At 48.5% G+C, this 15,220-nt stretch overlaps 1 pseudogene; it reads left to right on the forward strand.

The window, feature by feature from the left end:
• Positions 1-14,202: 14,202 nt before the first annotated feature.
• On the forward strand, positions 14,203-15,006 carry LOC138090735 (V-type proton ATPase subunit D pseudogene; annotated as a pseudogene).
• Positions 15,007-15,220: the final 214 nt, after the last annotated feature.

Here is a 15,220-nt window from a genome sequence, read left to right on the forward strand (position 1 = left end):
CACACTGCGGTAAGCAAGACAATATTGTACATCAATTATCCTCTAATTAAAAATAAATTTAAAAAATAAAAACAAACTACAAAAAAATAATACATGGGATATTGTTTTTAAGAGGCAAAGTTGTTTCAAGCCAAGCCACTCCATCATAGCCAAAGAGAAAGAAAGTCTCTTCGGATTTTCTAAAGTGGGCACTGCTGGAACCCAGTGGGTGCACAAGCCACATAGGAGCGGAGGCAGAGGGAAGAAGAATGGAGGCAAAGGCATAGGCTTGCCTGCCCAACTCCCCAGGGGTGCCTGGTGCCCTGCACCCTGCAGTTCCATCTAGAGACAGACTTTTGGACCAGAACCCACCACCTTCAAGCACTGGCTTTGCTTTTTTTAAAGGTGTTTCTCAGGTGATTCCTCTTGCAGCATCTGTTGACAAGGCTCTAAATAAATGTATCTGGTTCAAAGCAGACAGAAGAATCAGGGCAAATGTGCTAACAGACAGACAAAGAGCTGAGAGGGCACGCTTTCTGCCCTTGCTTGCCCTGTAATTCCAGAGTGAACCACTTCCATGCAGACTAGCTTTCCTCATTGAGAGTGAAGGGAGATGACTTGTACTGTTTTTGTTTGGGTTCGTATGGAAGATATTTAGAATTGCTGCAGAAGTAGAAAGTGCTGATATAACCTTTCTTTTCCTTCCCTCCTTTCCCCAGGGAGACCTATCCATCAGAAAAACCCTTTACTTGTTCAACTTCATTAATCATTTAAAGAGTCTTGAGTTAGGCATTTGGCTTCCCAGGTGGCTCAGTGGTAAATAATTTGCCTGTCAATGCAGGAGACACAGGATATGTGGGTTTGATCCCCAGTTGAGAAGATCCCCTGGAGTAGGAAATGGCAACCTGATGCAGTATTCTTGCCTCAAAAATTCCATAAACAGAGGAACCAGGCGGGCTACAGTCCATGGAGTCACAAAAGAGTCAGGCATGACCTAGCAACTGAGCAAGCATGCACAAGTTAGGGATTATCACGCCCACAGGAAAGGAGCTAGGAAGCAAAGACATTTTATATTGTGGGCGATGGTTTGTGTATTTTGAGGTCTTTGGAGTTGAAAAGGGCATAGATGATTTATGCATTTTTTGTCATCACCATCATTTTTCCAAACAAAATCAGACTTGAATTTCTCTTTCTTCATTTTCATTTCAGTGAATCAATGAGCTGCTCCTGTGGTTGGACTCCATGCTACCTGCTCCCCCAGTCATGGCTTTGTTGTCAGCAGGATCAGAGAGGGGAACAAAGATGCAGCAAAAACGTCTACTAGATACTAGGCTGTAAAGAAAAAAATGTCACCTGTCATTCAAGTTCTGCAAGGGTCAAGCCATCGACCACTGCAGATGCCCATCTATAGTGCACTGCCCTGAGGGGAGTTCAGGATGGAGGAAAGCAGGAAGCAACCTGTGCTTTGGATATACTGGCTCAACAGTTAACATGCATATCTAAGGAAAAATTTCAGTGACCTAAGATTCTCCCATCTTCTCATGCATCACTTCAGTTCAGTCGCTCAGTCGTGCCGACTCCTTGCGATCCCATGAATCGCAGCATGCCAGGCCTCCCTGTCCATCACCAACTCCCGGAGTTCACTCAGACTCCTGTCTATCGAGTCAGTGATGCCATCCAGCCATCTCACCCTCTGTCGTCCCCTTCTCCTCCTGCCCCCAATCCCTTCCAGCATCAGAGTCTTTTCCAATGAGTCAACTCTTCACATGAGGTGGCCAAAGTACTGGAGTTTCAGCTTTAGCATCATTCCTTCCAATGAACACCCAGGACTGATCTCCTTTCGGATGGACTGGTTGGATCTCCTTGCAGTCCAAGGGACTCTCAAGAGTCTTCTCCAACACCACAGTTCAAAAGCATCAATTCTTTGGCGCTCAGCTTTCTTCAGAGTCCAACTCACTTCCATACACGACCACTGGAAAAACCATAGCCTTGACTAGACGGACCTTCTCATGCATAGAAAAGCACTAAAATCATTAACTTGAAACGTCTGATCTTTGTGATTATCAATCATATTTTTTATGCTTGATTGCATGTTTTCCCCAGCAAAAAGAAAAGAGCATACATTTTCATCTTTTAACTTGGAATTTTAATTGTGTGCATAAACAGCAACAGGGGAATGAGGAGTTCTAAGGTTTATACTTTATCTTCAGGTGGTTAGCTCACTTATGGTATGGGATCACTCCAGATAGCAAGGAGACCCAGTATAATTCTCCTGCCTCCTCCCTTACCTCTTGGTGGGCTGTCCTGAGACCAAAGACTGAGCCTGGAGTCAGTGACAGAGATATCAATGGTTTGAAGGCGAGGGGAATGTCTGAAGCAAGGTCCTGCGGTGACACGCTTTGCTCCCATGGGCAAAGGTTAGCAGTTACGGGGGAGTTAGGTCAGGTTGGCACAACGGTTACCAGGGAAATCTGCAAGGGGGTATGCCCTTCATAAGCTGTTGGGAACAATCATTAGCTGAGGCCTGAGACAAGTATGTAGGAAGCTCAGTCACATGAGCAGGCTGTAGGTGAAGCAGGCACTGGTCCAGCAGAAGGTGGGGGTGAGTGGGGATGTACAGGGAGCATGAGAACAGCCCTCTTGAGTGGCCCGACCACACACCTCTTCAGAGCAGTTCCTCAGAGCTTGCTGAGAAGCTGTCTCCTGGGCCATAGTCCTCAGTAAGATCCATGAATAAAACTTAACTCACAACTTCTGCTTTTTGCATTTTTCTTTCAGTCAATAAGGCATTGTGCTGGGTGGCTTCATGTTATTGTTGTTTAGCCACCAAGTCATGTCCAACTCTGTGACTCCAAGGACTGTAGCCCGCCAGGCTCCTCTGTCCATGGGGATTCTCCAGGCAAGAATACTGGAGTGGGTTGCCATGCCCTCCTCCAGGGGATCTTCCCAACCCAGGGATTGAAAATGCGCCTCCTGCATTGGCAGGTGGATTCTTTACCACTGAGTCACCCGGGAAGCCCATGGTTTCATGACATCCATTTAATTACCCATTTTATCTCCTCATTAACAAAATCAACATGATAGCTATTATTATTATCTGAGTTTTATGGATAATGAAACTGAAGCTCAGAGAAGGTAAGGAATTGTGCTCTGATGCTGTGGCCAGGAAGCTTGAAACCAGGACCCACAGCTTCCCTTTTTGGCCAGTTTCAGTGGCTTCTCGTTTCCTTTCCTCTCAGGCTCCTGTTACCACCAGCAACCATGAGGAAGAGCGATGCTTTAAATGGAATTACATCCAACGTGTGCTCCTGGTTCTGACATGGATCCAGGTAGTTAAAAAATCCTCCAAAGAAAAAAAACATGAAGGAGACTTTCCCTGGTGGTCTGGTGGCTAAGACTTTGAGCTTCCAATGCAGGAGGCTCAGGTCCGATTTCTGGTCAGGGAACTATATCCCACATGGTGTAACGAAAGAGTTCCCATGCTGCAGCTAAAGATCCTGCATGCCACGACTAAGACCCAGCACAGCCAAATTAATAAACAAATATTTTTTAAAATATATTTAAAAATTATATTAAATTTAATAAAATTTAATTAATAAAATTAATACAACTTAATTTAATTAATAAAATTTAATTTAATTAACAAATTAATTTTATTAAAAATTAAAAATATTAAAATTAAAAATATTTAAAAATATATTTAAAAACACATCGAGGTGCTTACCCTCCCATGATACTCTGGATTCTTGAGATGCTGTGCTTGCTGAATGGCCACTTTGCCGTGGTCAAGGCACAGAGTGGGGACAAGGGGCTGGACAGCAGAAGGAATCTGTGACCCCAAATCCGTGTGGTTGAATTTATTTTGCCGTACTCAAATCATGCTTGGCATGATTTCGGCAGCCACAGCTACTATTCTCATTGACTGGTAACTGTGCGTCCATGCAGCAGTCCTCCCTTGTTTGTCCCTGGGTCCCTGGGCCATGTGCCAAAGCCCCAAGGGTAGCAGGAAGCCACCCTGTAGGACAGGAATAGTGCTGGCATCCTCCAGCCCTGTGACCCTGGGCAAGCTCCTCTCCGTGTGTCCTGACCTGTGGGAGGGAAGGAAAAGAAGGCCTGAGAGATGGAGGAGGTGTGGGGGAAAACTGCAATGGAGGAACCCGGCAGCGTGGAGGGGTGGGGAAGGGGAGACAGCCTGCCACCCCATTCGCCCTTAGTGGTTTTCTCTATTACCCTGAAACACATCCTTTATCTACTTTGAGTGGCTTCCAGGGTCCTCCAGATCACATGAGAGCCCCAACTAACCCTTTGCTGGAAAACAAACCCAGGCTGCAGGAGAGCTGGGCTGGGCTGGGGGTGTGAGTGCAAGAGTGGTAGGAGGGACGGGATCACCGGCTGCAGAGGACGGACAAGGACAGGACAGGTCTGTTTACAGCTTCTAGTCTCTTCCAGCCACGAGGAAGGACTCTGAACTTTCACCCTGAATGTTTTTTTTTTTCAGTTTGGTTTGCCAGTGGCCTTGTTTCCAAACACCTAGACTGGCCTCATCTGTAACGTGGGGATCCAGAAGTCCTGACAATCCTCTGGGGCACAGAGTGTTCAGAAGACAAACAGGCAGCCTGAACACCAGTGGGAAAGCTCAGGAGGATGCGGGAGGGTTGGAGACTCTTCCCTCCCACCATATAGCTGCAGGGGAACTACTAGCTAGGTATTATAAACTGTGAGGACCGGGGAGGCAAATACACACTTTCATTAACTCACCCAAGGAGTCTCTTTGCTTATGTTCATTCATTTGTTCAAAACATATTTTTGATTGAAATATACCTGATATATTGTGTGAATTTATGGTATACACTATGTTGGTGTGATACATTTATATACTGGACTATGATTGCCATTGTAGCCATAGTTAGCATCTCTGTCACCTGTCACATAATTATCTGTGTGTGTGTGTGTGTGCGCGCGCGCGCATGTGGTGGGAGCAATTAAGACCTAGTCTCTAAGTTGGATCATTACAGTACAATATATATATATTTTTTAACAGCACAATGATGTTGTCTATATTCACTAGACTGTGCATTAGGTCTCCAGGACTTAGATATCTACTAGTGGCAAGTCTGTGCCTCTAAACAGGTGGTGCTAGTGGTAAAGAATCCTCCTGCCAATGCAGGAGACACAGGAGATACAGGTTCAATCCCTGGGTCAGGAAGATCCCCTGGAGAAGGAAATGGCAACCCACTCCAGTATTCTTGCCTGGAAAAATCTCATGGATTTTTTTCTTTGCCTCCCACAGGGCTACAGTCCATGTGGTCACAAAGAGCTGGACATGACTGTGCCACTAAGCACATATGCCCTTAAACAACATCGCTCCCATTCTTTTGCCCCTGGGCCCTGGAAATCACCATTTTGCTTTCTGTTTTTGCAAGGTTAGCTTTTTTTTTTAGATTCCACATATAAGTGAGATCACACAGTATCTGTTTTTCTCTGTCTGACTTAGTTCACTCAGCGTGAGATTCTCAAGGTCCGTTGTGTTGTCACAAATAGCAGGATTTCCTTCTTTCTCATGGCTGAATGAATAGTCCATTGTATGTGGATATCACGTCTTTACTACAAATACATTTCGAGTGCGTGCTGTGTTCTGTGTTGACTGAAAAAAGAAAATACATGAGACCTGTGAGTTAAGTTTTGCTGGGGGCAGAATGAGGACTCTAACCCAGAAGATGGCCTCTCAGATGGCTCTGGGAACTGCTCCAAAGAGATGGGGGAGGTCAGTATATACGTGATTTTGATGAAGGAAGATGCAGGCAAGCTCACATTTCGGCAGGTTGCTGCTAGTCACCTGGAGCAGATGTCTTCTGTGCTTTTCTAGATGGGACAAGATGCAAGAATTTGGGTTCATAAAATCTTCTCCTGAGTATATCTAATTATCTGAGAGTCTGTTCTGCCCATTTTTCCAAGAGCACATCTTGCTTCATTCCTGATCTCTGCCCTGAACTCCTTTCAGGGGGAGTGTTGAAGGTCAGCGACTACAAGGGCTATTGACTTCATCCTTACAGAAGCAGATGGCGAGTGCCAGTTTCTAGTCAGCAGCCAGCACCATGCTAGGTGCTGGGACTGCTCCCCTGCAGGCATCAGGACGAGGGGTTCTGCTCTGTACCCCAGTGGCAGACAGGCCATTGCAGATTCATGGGCAGGGTGGTTATTGGGGCCGCCTTGGGATTAATCCCCAAGGAGAAGGGGGCATGCACCTTTAGTTAAAGCTGCTCTCAGGGGCTGAGGCAATCCTGAAAGTGCTCTTCACTGAAAAGCTGTCTGCACGCAGTGCTCCCTGCAGACACATGTGGGTGGTACCTTGCTGTGTCTACACCCTCTGACACCGCCCCACTACGCACGTTGTAGAGTTATTCGAAGGAGTTGTCCTTGCTGTTGTTCAGGCACTCTTTGTAGCCTACCAGGCTCCTCTGTCCATGGGATTCTCCAGGGTAGAATCCTGGAGTGGGTTGCCACTTCCTTCTCCAGGGGGTCTTCCCTACCCAAGGACCGAATGTGCATCTCCTGCTTGGCAGGCAGATTCATTTTTTTTTAATAATTAATTTTAATTGGAGGATAATTACTTTACAATATTGTGATGATTTTTGCCATACATCAACACGAATCAGCCATGGTTACACATGTGTCCCCCCCCCATCTTCAACCTCCCCACCTCCCTCCCACCTCCCACCCCACCCTATCCCTCTGGGTTGTCCCAGAGCAGCGGCTTTGGGTGCCCTGTTTCATGCATTGAACTCACACTGGTCATCTGTTTTACATATGGCAATATACCTGTTTCAGTGCTATTCTCTGAAATCATCCCACCCTCACCTTGGCAGGCAGATTCTTTACCACTGAGCCAGCAGAGAAGCCCATCAGGAGGAGAGAGTGAGTTAATTCTCACCACAGTGAAATGCATAGAAAGAGCTCAATATCATGTCATTGTGGTGTCCCTATTTCTAGAATAAACAAAGGAAAGTTTGGCCCTGAGGGAACTTGCAGTCGATCGAGGGGTTTCAGACAATCCCATGTGATAAGCATGTGTATGTGGGGGCCCAGGGACTCAAAAGGAGGGCCCCTCCACTCTTCTTGAGAAGGCTTTCCAAAAGGCAGGGGTGAGACAGTTGGGGCCTGCAGGTTGAGCAGAGCTGCCCAGGCAGAGGAGGAAGGAGGGGCTTCAGGAGATGGGAGGCCCCATGCAAAGGCCCAGATGTGAGTGCCCCAGAGTGGCTGGAGAGGGGCCACTGGCAGGGCATGGGGAGTGGGTAAAGGCCCCCATCTGAGTCACTGACTCTGGCAATTGAAGGCTTTTGCCAAGGATGTGCCTTCTGCTATGAGTGCAACCATTGCCCTTCACTCTCCTGATTGGCGGGGCTGGAACCTGGTCTCGCAGACACCCTAGGCTTTAGAGCAGGGGAGGCCAGTGGGCAGGAACGGGGTGAGGGAGCCGCCCCCACCTGAGAGCTGCGCTGGGCCGCTTCCTGTGACCCGAGTTTCATGGGCACCTGGGAGGGGTTGTCCTGTTGGCTGGCAATTGTCCATCCTCTGCTAACACAGGAGGGAGGGAGAAGGGGCCTGGCTTTTCCCTTTCGCCTGCTCTCAACCTCAGGAAGCAATCTGAGCACACCACAGGGAGTCAGGAAAGCAATCGCCTGCGTGGCCTTGAACCAATCACGTCACTTTCTGGAAACTGGGCATCCTTTTCTGTAACATTATAAGTTTGAAATGAATGGTCCCTCTTTGCACTGGTATCTGAGTCAGAGGAATTTTCTCAGAGCCTGTTTCTTACAAAACCACGGGCACTGTCGTTTGATCCTTGTTTAGCTTTTATTTCTTCAAGGGGGTCGTTTCCTATTCTGCCTTCCCCTTGAGCTCTTAAGAAGCTCTCAAGGCCACTGATGATCAGAGGCCTGCCGCCTGCTCTCAAACTGCCCCCCACGGAGGAAACAGAAACAATGGGAATTGCTTCTCCAGCAGCCCGGGTCCCCAGCCAATGAGAGGTGTCCAAGTTGTTTATCTGGAACTATGGCTGTTCTCCCCAGCACCCCCACACCCTCTGCCCCCTCTCCCTCTAGGCTGAGGTTCCCCATGGCCAGGACTGCCAGGATTGGTCAGGACTGGCCAGGAGAGGCCAGCTTCTGGTCTTCGCCCCTTTCCATCAGCCACCTCCCTGCACCAGGAGTTATCTTATCTTTCCCAAGGCTCAGCTCAAGGCCTCCTCCTCCATGCAGCCTTCCCTGAGCTCTGCTGAATGAATTGGTTCTTCCAGACACAGCAGCAAGTCTTCACCCTGTTTTTTCTGCCCTCTGTTAGAGTTAGCTCTTAACACAGGTGATCCCACAGCCTTATGCTTGCATACAAATGGCAACCCACTCTGGTATTCTTGCCTGGAGAATCCCATGGACAGAGGAGCCGGGCGGGCTACAATCCATAGGGTTGCAAGAGTTGGACATGACTTAGCAACTTAAGAGATAGAGAGAGGGGGGCTCCCAAGTGGAGCATGCTAACGCAGGAGACGCAAAAGACGCAGGAGACATAAAAGATGCAGGTTCGATCCCTGGGTCAGGAAGATCCCCTGGAGAAGGGAATGGCAACCCACTGCAGTATTCTTGCCTGGAGAATCCCACGGACAGAGGAGCTTGGCGAGCTACAGTCCCCGGAGTGGCATAGAGTTGGTCACGGCTGAAGCGACTTAGTACACACATAGAAACGTGCTGGATGAATGTTACTGGTGGGAAAGGCAGGGACAGAAACAGCACAAAGCTCTGTAGGAAGGCTGGTGGTGCATCTGGGACAAAACTGGTCCCTCTTTACTGTTTTCTGGCCAATATAGAATTTCTTTTTTTTTTTTTTGAAGTTTTTTTTTTTTTTTAATTTTAAAATATTTAATTCTTACATGTGTTCCCAAACATGAAACCCCCTCCCACCTCCCTCCCCATAACATCTCTGTGGGTGATCCCCATGCACCAGCCCCAAGCATGCTGTATCCTGCGTCAGACATAGACTGGCGATTCAATTCTTACATGATAGTGTACATGATAGAATGCCATTCTCCCAAATCATCCCGCCCTCTCCCTCTCTCTCTGAGTCCAAAAGTCCGTTATACACAGCTGTGTCTTTTTTCCTGTCTTGCATACAGGGTCGTCATTGTGTTTTCTGGCCAATATAGAACAGAAATCTGTGCCGAGTGCACAGTCTCCAGACACCTCCATGGGATAGCCCTGCTCAGGAACAAGGAGGTAGGCGATCATGAAGTTCTCCTTGTGTGACTCCTGATAGCTCTAGAAACGAACCTGCTGCTGCCCTCAGCTGCCCGTCACCCTGAGCGTGTGGACTGTGTGTGTGAGTCACAGGGAGGGTGGGCCCCTGAGTTTCAGTTCAGGGCTCTGGTCACGGGCCTGCCCTAGCTATGACCTGGGAGGGAGTGGAGTTTGTTCCATGCGCTGCCCAGCCTGCCTGACCAGCAGCAGGATGCCCAGAGGGAGTTGGGAGTGCAATAGGAGCTGATGAGTTCAGGGAGGTGAGGGCTGGGGGCTGTGGAGCTGGCGATGGGGATATCCTGCAGGGTTCTTAGTGACAGAAGGCACGGCTGCTGGCTTTGAATAGCTGAGGGTGGGACCTGACTTCTGTGATAAAGTCCCTATGAGGAGGGACTGTCATCAGCCCATTTCACAGATGAAAACACCAAAGCAGAGATGGTGAGAGACTTGCCTGACCCCTCTCCCTCCCCCCCCACCATCAGAGGGTGTCACCTCCATCCCAGAGCCCTGCTCCAGGCCATCCCAAAAGGCATTTGCTTCACTCTCAGCTGCTCCCTCTTTAGGGGGTCTCCCTTGCCGCACTCGAGTCAAGCTCCATAAGAGCTGGGGCTGCTTGCTTCCCGGCTGCATCCTCAGTGCCTTGAAGATGCCTGGTGCACAGGACGAGTTCAATGAGGCTTTGCTGATGAGGGGATAAGGAGAGAGGGAGTGCAGACAGCCTGGAGAGGGGCTGCTGGAGCACCTGATCCTGAGTTCTCGCCAAGGCTCGGTAGTCAAGGTTCCCATGGGAATTCCTGGGGGTCTAAGCCAGCCTGCGGTCAGGTGTGTGGGTGTCTGCCTGGGACTTCTCCCCACCCCGCCAAGGCATTGCCCCTCAGAGAGTCAGAGAAGGGCGCTTGGCTGCCTGCTGTCATTCATGATCAGTTTCTTCCGTCTTTCATGTATTCAGTCATTCAGCTGTCCACTAAGCATTACCTTCACACCTATTCTGGGTCGGACACTGCGTAGGAGAGCCTGCAAGTAACCAAGTTCGAGTGTCTGCCCCTTGCATCCTTGGGGGGAGAGACCAAAGGGAAAAACAAATGAGTGTACAACTGCTACGGGAGAAGGAAGTGAGGGACCTTGAGAGTGTGGGCAGCCAGGCCTGTAGGAGGGCAGGGCGGCCTTGGGGCAGGGGTTCCCACCAGGGAGAAAGCTTTGCAAAGCTGTCAGAGCAGGGCAGCCTGCAGGAGGTAGGGGGCTCAGAGAAACGGGAGCCAGCGTGGCTGGAGCACCCAGAAAGGGAGAGGGTGGGAGGGGAGTTCTGGGGAGAGGAGAGAGGCAGGCAGCCAAGGGCCCCCTGGACCTCAGCAGAGAGGGTGAGTGGAGGGGCTCGTCCTCAGAAGGGATGGGGGGTGGTGGTGGTGGGATCCATGGTTTGGAAAGACCGTCCCCCCGCCCTTAGCTGCCCCCCGTCCCCCCTGCCATGGGGACTGACTGGGCCTGGGTGGACCCTGCCCTGAGGGGCCTTCTGGGTCATTCTGCACCCGAGCCTGTGATCAGGGTCCCAGAAGGACAGCGCTCCCCGGAGTCTCATTTTTTTTTTTTAATTTTTTTCTTTTGTGTGTATGTGTTTAATTGTTTGACAATGTTGTGTTAGTTTCTGCTGTACAGCAAAGTGTCCATGTATCCTCTCTCTCGGTCTTCCCCTGTCCCCATCCCCCCAGGTCATCACAGAGCACCGAGCTGAGCTCTCTGTGCTGTGCAGCAGCTTCCCACTAGCTATCTATTATTTTTTTTAATGAACTGTTTCTTATTCTTTTATTTATTTTATTTGTAATTGGAGGATAATTGCTCTATAATATTGTGTTAGTTTCTACCACACCTCAGCCTGAGTCAGCCATAGGTAGACCCCTGCCCTCTCCCTCTTGAACCTCCCTCCCACCTCCCACCCCATCCCCCCCCCATAGGTTGTCCCAGAGCACCAGGTTTGAGCTCCCGTCCTCACACTGCAAATTCCCACTGGCTACCTACTTTACCTATGGTGATGTATATGTTTCACTGTTGCTCTTTCAACGCATTCATCCCTCCCTCTCCTTTCCCCATTGTATCCACAAGTCTCTACCGGCTTCATCTCTATTGCTGCACAAGGCAGTGTCTATACGTCAATGCCACTCTCCCAATTCATCCCACGCTCCCCTTCCGGCTCTGTGTTACACGTCCATTCTCTGCCTCTTCGTCTTTATTCCTGCCCTGCAAATAGGTTCCTCAGTACCCTTTTGCTAGATTTGATATGTGTGCATTTTTAGAAGACAGAAGTGGCGGGACTTGCCAGGATGGATGGAGAGGAGAGGAACTGAAAAATTCTCTGGCTTCTGGCCCCAACAACAGGGGAAGTACCATCTGGGGAGGAGGGTAGAAACAGAAAAATGCCAAGTCTTTTGAGCTCAAGGCCAAAAGGGCCGTTTGTTTGTTTAATTTGTACAATGCCTATGTGCTGGGCCAGAAATACAATATACACAAAGCAGCCCTAGGTTTTTCTGCCGCAGCCACAGTATTTCCTGCACGGTTGTTGTCTTTTTTAACCTTGGAGCCTGGGCAGTCACATGACTGCCCCCGTCCCTGCCCTTGGCCTCCCAAAGGGAGACAGGGACTCAGTGCACACTCTTCCTGCTGGTCTCTGCTGGCACCGAGTTTGCTTAAAGGCGCATTCCAGGCCTGGGGGTGGGAGGGAGGGCAGGGAGGGTTGTTTGTGTGCGTGCACCTGAGGAGGGCCGTGTGGAGGGACGGAGCACATGTAACTCAGTAGAGTCCAGGCCCTGCTGGGTGCTTAATATCACTGTGTTACTTAATGATCTTATAACTGAGCACGACCCTATGGGGCCTCCCCAGGACATGTCTTCCCCCTAATCCTCTGCTTTAGCTCCTCTCTGAGGAGAACAGTATCTGATGCACATTTCCTGAGTTGTTTCTCAGATGTGAAAACCCCCGCCAAATGGAAGATGCTGACGACATGATGACCGTGAGTACACAGCCCCAGGGCTGATAATGTTAACTCCTGTGACTCCACCCTGTTCCCTCATCATCAGCCAATTGTGCAGGATCTAATCACATACCCTGTGACCCCTGCCCTCACCTGGGTTTTTAAAAAATGCTTTGCAGAAACCCTTTGAGAAGCTTGGAGTTTTTGGAGCATGAGCTACCCTCCTCCTTGCATGGCCCCACAATAAACCTTTCTCTGCTCCAAACTTGGACGTTTTGGTGTGCTTGACCTCACTGTACGTCAGGGACATCAACTTGTGCTAATGATATAGATATTGTTGTCTCCATTATTTAAATAAGGAAACAGAGGTGGAGAGGCCTCACGAGTGTGCAAAGTCCTACATGAGACTGCTTAATTCCCATAAATCCAAACCCCACCTTCTTGGTCACGTTTTCCTTCCAGGTGGAGACTGACACTCTTTCTGCCCTGTATCCTTTCTTCCCCATCCTCCCACATACCTTATGCTGGATATCCAAGTGATCTTTACAGTCTACAACCCCCTCCCCCCAGCACCTTCTCATTGGAGGGTATCTGGGTCGCCATGTTGGTTCTCCCCAAGCTCAGGTAGAAGCTCCTTTAAGTGGCTTCCAAAACAATTGGCCCTCACCAAGAGGAGAGTGTGTGGACTCCCTGCTCCCTGGAGAAAGGTGTGTCCTGCTTTCTTCCCACCCCATTGCCTGTGTTATGCAATTAAGGGATGCTTCCCCTGGTGTTGTCTCAAGAGGAGGAGGAAGGGGAGAGCCAGCTGTGGGAAGTAGGGTTTGATGGGTCAGGATGAGAGGGCCTCAGGGGTCTAAGAGAGGATGTCCCTTGGGGAGCCTGCCATGTGGACTTTGGCACCAACAGCTTCAGCAGCTGCTGAACCCAGCATAACTCTGTGTGCTGGACCCAGATGTACCATGCATGAATTCTTTTAAACCGTCAAGGATTTAGATTCTTGAAAGGGCTTTTGTTTTATTAACATTTATTGTTTGTCTTCGGAATATTTTAGTCACTGAAGATTTGAATGGAAGAAAAGAGGAAAATGAAAAACATTGGTAATTCCACGAGCCAAAGAAACTAGAGTGGGCTTTTGCCTGATCACTCTAGGTCAAGTCTTCAGCAGCATTGTGTGAAGTGATTGTGTCGCCTGCACCATAATCTATTATTATCACTTATTTAGGAAGTTTCCAACTATCTCTTTGAGAAAAATCTTTGCAAAGTGTTTTCCAAATGGTGTGACACTGTGGTGTGCCACGAAGCATGATAAACCAAAGACTAAGGGGATACATAACCCACTCCAGTGTTCTCGCCTGGAGAATCCCAGGGATGGGGGAGCCTGGTGGGCTGCCATCTATGGGGTCGCACAGAGTCAGCCACGACTGAAGCGACATAGCAGCAGCAGCAAAGGGACACACTTCCTTGGAGCTACTGTTTATGTGATGATGGAGGCATTTTTCAGCCCCTGTAGAAAGGATACATTGCTTGATAAACGACGCTGGGACAATTTGCTATTTACATACATGTGTGCTCAGGCGTGTCCTACTCTTTGTGACCCCTTGGACTGTAGCTCACTAGGCTTTGTCCATGGAATTCTCCAGGCAGGAATATTGGAGTGGGTTGCCATTTCCTTCTCCAGGGGATCTTCCTGACCCAGGGATTGAAATCGAGTCTCCTGCATTATAGGGAGATTCTTTACCGCCTGAGCCACTCCACTTTTAGATTCTTTTCCAATGTAAATCATTACAGAACATTGAATGGAGTCCCCACAATGAGATATCATGTCAGACCCACCAGTGGCTATAACCAAAAAGGTAGATAATAACAAAATTGTTGAAAATGTGGAGAAATAGAAACCCTCATACATTTTTGGTGGGAATGCAAAATGGTACGGACACTATAAAAACAGTTTGGTGACTCCTTGGAATGTTATACATGGAGTTGCCACATGACCCAGCAATTTCACTCACAAGTATATACCCTAAAAAAGTGAAAACGTATGTCCACACAAAACATGTGGACTTCAGCATCACAGTTATCCAAAATGTAAATAAAACCCAAGTGAAGATTAGAGCAAAGAAAGATAATGTAGCAGGGTGTTCTTTTGCCAGTATTGGACCATCACCCTGAAAGAACTGACAGTTATGAACTGACTGGTTTAGCCAGACGTGGGGAACAGTAGGCTAAACTGAAGAGGAATTATGCCAAAGAACTACTGCTGGAACCGGCTTCACTGCAGACTTCCTTTGTTCCTTTAGATGAAGCTATTAAGATAATCAATAGGTGTGTAAATGCCATTGAACATGTCATCATCCCCCAGATTGAATGTACCATTGCTTATATCATCACAGAATTGGATGAGAGAGAAGAGTTCTGCAGGTTAAAGAAAGTGCGCACATGTGTTAAGTCACGTCAGTCATGTCCAACTCTGTGCACCCCTATGGACTATAGCCTGCCAGGCTCCTCTGTCCATGGCGATTCTCCATGCAAGAATACTGGAGTGGGTTGGCATGCCCTCCTCCAGGGGATCTTGCCAACCCAAGGATTGAACCAGTGTCTCTTATGTTTCCTGCATTAGCAGGTGGGTTATTTATCACTAGTGCAAAAATACAGAAGAAGGAAAATATTCTTAAGGAAAAATCTGAGAAGGACTTGGAGCATTGAAGTGCAGCTGAGAGGTGATGGAGCCTGCTAATCTCTTGGCTGAAAGAAAAAGATAAGGACCTTCTGTTTGAATAAGCTTTCCTGCTCTGACTCTTTCAGAAGGCCTAACATGACATGGAACAACAGACTGGTTCCAAATAGGAAAAGGAGTATGTCAAGGCTGTGTATTGTCACCCTGCTTATTTAACTTATATGCAGAGTACATCATGAGAAATGCTGGGCTGGAAGAAGCACAAGCTGGAATCAAGATTGCCAGGAGAAATATCAATAACCTCAGATATGCAGATGA

The sequence above is a fragment of the Capricornis sumatraensis genome, chromosome 14, assembly GCF_032405125.1.
Source record: "Capricornis sumatraensis isolate serow.1 chromosome 14, serow.2, whole genome shotgun sequence".
NCBI lineage: Eukaryota > Metazoa > Chordata > Mammalia > Artiodactyla > Bovidae > Capricornis > Capricornis sumatraensis.